Here is a 3961-nt window from a genome sequence, read left to right on the forward strand (position 1 = left end):
TTTTGGATATTTTTAATGTAGCAATTAATGTATCATGAGCAAAGTCTTAATTTCAAGCATCCCACTCTGACCAGACTCCTGCCTTTCCGGTTCATTTCCACTAGAGACAATGAGTCCAGTAGTTGTTCAACCCCACCAGAACCTACGATCTCTTGATTTTTCACTCCCCACCCAAATCAGATTCCATAGACCACGTATCTTCCTGGGAATCTCTTCCTCCATTCTACCTGCCTAATAAAATCCAAGTTCTCGTTAGAACCAACCCTCCACTAATTCCATGACAGCACCCACATAGCTCACCACGGCTGGGGGGAAATGTACACAGTAATGGTATCTGCTCTTACTTGAAAGTTAGGCTAACAAACCTCATGTTACTTCCGTGCTGTCCAGTATTTCTATTACATTTCCTTATTCCATTCATTCTTCACTTCTTCCTAGAAGAGAGAAGTATGGAATATATCCAACTGCCTACTCTCTTCTGGCACTGACATGTCTAACAGGCATCTCAAATTTAACCAAACTCAATTTCTTCACCAAATCTCATGCTTGTTAACTCTTCCCCAACCTTTAACTCAGCTGCTCAAACAGGCTTAGAGTCACCCCCTACACACACACACACACACACACACTCTATCTCCTACCCCCTCTTGCCAACCTCAGTGCTACTACCTCAGGTGAAGCCACCATTTCTTTCCTCAACTCATATAAAACCCCCAACAGCTTTCCCTGCTTCCACGTGTGAACAATACACTCTGTTCCCCAGGAAGCAACCAGTAATCCTTTTAAGGTAAGTCCTTTCACTTTATTCGCCTGCTCAACACCCTCCAGTGACTCTGGTCATCTTTAGAATAAAACTCAAAGCACTCTCTCTAATGGCTTAATGAGACCCTAAATTACCAGTTAGCAAACTAGGACCAACATGCAAAATCTGGCCCATGGCATGTTTTTGTAAAAAAGGCTTTTCTGGAACACAGCCATGCCCTTTCATCTTTGTAACATGTCTGGCTACTTTCCTGCTACAAGGTCAAAGATGAGCAGCTATGACAGAGACCTGAAAGCACCCAACTATTCCTTACAGAACAAAGGTTGACGTGCCTCTGGTCTCCTCTCACGCGCTGGGTTCCCGCCACACTGGCCGGCTTTCTCTGCATGCAGTGGGCCGAGCCCGCTCCCGTCTCAGGCCTGGAACTTCCACCCTCTACCCAGAACGTGCTTCTCCCACACATCCCATGTCCCACATCCCACATCCCATGTTAGCCAGGCCTCTCTACTCAAATGTTACCACCACGAAAAGAACTTCCCTGACTGTGCTCACTAAAACAGCACCTACCTTTCTGGTTCCTCAGGCTGCTTCACTTCTCTGCCTGGCCTTCAGCACTGACCTCATATATGTCGTTGGCTTATCCCTTACCTCCCCACAGAATGTTAAGTTCTATGAGGGCAGGCCTTCTGCTCTGTTCATTCTTGTATTCCCGGAACACTGCACATAGTAGGAATTCAATAAGTACTGAACAACTGGATTTTCTTGGTCCTCATTTGAGCCTTCCTTGTTGCTCACTTGATTCCTCCTTTTTCTTCAAGTTCCTCTACTTTGAATAGATTGTAGAGGAAAAACAAAACTTTAAAATCATAAAAAGAGAATACTGTACTTTAATTTTGCCTGAGAATGCTTAATGTAAGATGATATAAATTACATAACATGCAATCTGAAAACACATCTCTGACCCTTGTATATACTTAACTCTCATTTACAGTAATGACACCAGAGCAATGGATAAATCAACAACAGATGACTATTTATTTCTAACAGTTTGAACTTCTGGTTTCTATTCTGGCGTGTAAGGAGTTTGGAAGTCATCACCCTGTCCTAACAAGTGAAAAAGCTGAAATGTAAATCAACAACTCTTCTTAGATCCATCAGAGTATTGGGATCACAGGGCAAGCCACTGCTCCCAAAACTGGAGAGACAAACAGGTGGATAAAGAGAATCACAACTTACCTGGAGCAGAAACCTCCATGGGAACCAGCACTGGAGTAGAAACACCTAAACCATAACTGGCAAATTGCTAAGGCGGAGTGTGGGTAAGTCTGAGAGGTAAAAACTGCAAGGGCACGCAGTCTTAGGGAAGGCCCTCCTACAGTTTTCTAACTTTTATCTCCAGGAATTCTAAGAGCTTTGCGGAGTGAAGACAGAAAAAAGTCCTCTCCTGCTTTTGGCAGAAGGAGGGGGAGAGTGACATTTTGAAATACACCCAACACATTCTTCAATTTTTAACAGGACCTGTCCTCAAGAGCCTAAACTTATATAGTTTTATGAGAGCCTCACTGACCTGGGAGAAGTCTTCCAGGTGGGATAAGGTCAATACCCAACTCCAGCCTCCGCTAGCCATCCTGCCCCAGCTGAGGAGGGAGAAAGAGGAAGCACTTGTGAACGTCACAGCCTGGGAGTACACGCTCTCCCAACAGCTGGACTATAACACCCTTCCCCTCCGCCTACCTCACCACTATGTTGCTAACACCAAATACCACAGTTCTTTGTACCAGGCACATCACGTCCAGCTTTCAGCAACTACATGGAGGCTAAAAGGCAAAAAGCACATTTTAAAGAGACTGAGCAAGCATCAGAACCAGACTCAGATACAGCAAGCCTGTTGGAATTATCTGATTGAGAAATTTAAAAAATGAATATGGTAAGAGAAGAAGTATTAATATGCTAATGAAAATAAGCAGGCAACATTCAAGAACAGATGGGTAATGTAAGCGGAGACGGAAATTAAGAGAATCAAAAAGAAATGCTAGAAATCAAAAACACCGTAAGAGAAATGCAGAATGACTTTGATGGGCTCATTAGCAGACTAAACACAGTTGAGGAAAGCATCTGTGAGCTTGGGGATCTATCAGTAGAAACTTCCAAAACTAGAAAAGCAAAGGAAAAAAGAAAAGAAAAAGGGAACAGAATATCCAAGGACTGTGGGACAGCTACATGCAATGGGAAGACAAGGAGAGAGAAATGAGCAGAAGAAATATTTGAAGCAATGGAGACAGAGAATTTCCTAAAATTAATGTCAGACAGCAAACCACAGTCACAGGAAGCTCAAAGAACAAGCAGGATAAAATGCCAAAAATATTTACAACTAGGCATGTCATATTCAAACTACTGAAAATCAAAGATAAAGAAAAATTCTGGAAAGAAGCCTGAGGCAAAAAATACCACCTTCTCCATAGAGGAGCAAGGATAAGAATAACATCAGACATCTCAAAAACCACACAATTAAGGAAAGTGGAATGAAATATTTAAAGTGTTGAGAGAAAAAAAATAATAATAAAGTGTTGAGAGAAAAAAAAAAGCTAAAATTCTGTATCCTGTGAAATTATCCTTCAAAAGTGAAGGAGAGAGACAAATACCATATGATTTCACTTTATATGTGGAATCTAAAAAACAAAATAAATGAACAAAACAGAAACAGACTCATAGATACAGAGAACAATCTGGTTGCCAGAGGGGAGGTGGGGTGGGAAGAGGGGCAAAATGGAGGGAATTAAAAAGTACAAGCTTCTAGTTATAAAATAAGTAAGTGACAGGGGTGCAATGTCCAGCATGGAGAATATGCTAACAATTTTGTGTGGTGACATATGGTGGCTAGATTTATCCTGATCACTTCATAATGTGTGTGTGTGTGTGTGTGTGTGTGTGTGTGTATATATATATATATAGAAGCACTGTGTTGTATACCTGATACTAATGTAATATTGTATGTCAATGACACTTCAATTAAAAAAATGTAAAGGAGAAATGCTTTCTTGGGCAAACGAAAATTGAGAGAATTTGTAGCCAGTAACCTGCCTTGCAAGAAATATTAAAAGAAGTTCTTCAGGGGCAACTGACTGGCTAAGTCAATAGAGCATGTGACTCTTGATCTTGAGGTCCTGAGTTCAAGCCCCATGTTGGGTGTAGAGCCTA

General features: G+C 41.7%; 1 long non-coding RNA gene across 1 annotated transcript; it reads right to left on the reverse strand.

Annotated features, from left to right (window-relative positions):
- Window positions 1–1332: 1332 nt before the first annotated feature.
- Window positions 1333–2582, reverse strand: LOC113922687. Its single transcript, XR_003520038.2, has 3 exons — window positions 2498–2582; window positions 2331–2400; window positions 1333–1589 (listed from the first exon to the last, which is right to left on the reverse strand). It is a non-coding gene; the product is annotated as an uncharacterized LOC113922687 (long non-coding RNA).
- Between the last annotated feature and the right edge of the window lie 1379 nt (window positions 2583–3961).

This window comes from Zalophus californianus, chromosome 9 (assembly GCF_009762305.2).
Source record: "Zalophus californianus isolate mZalCal1 chromosome 9, mZalCal1.pri.v2, whole genome shotgun sequence".
In the NCBI taxonomy this organism is placed as follows: domain Eukaryota; kingdom Metazoa; phylum Chordata; class Mammalia; order Carnivora; family Otariidae; genus Zalophus; species Zalophus californianus.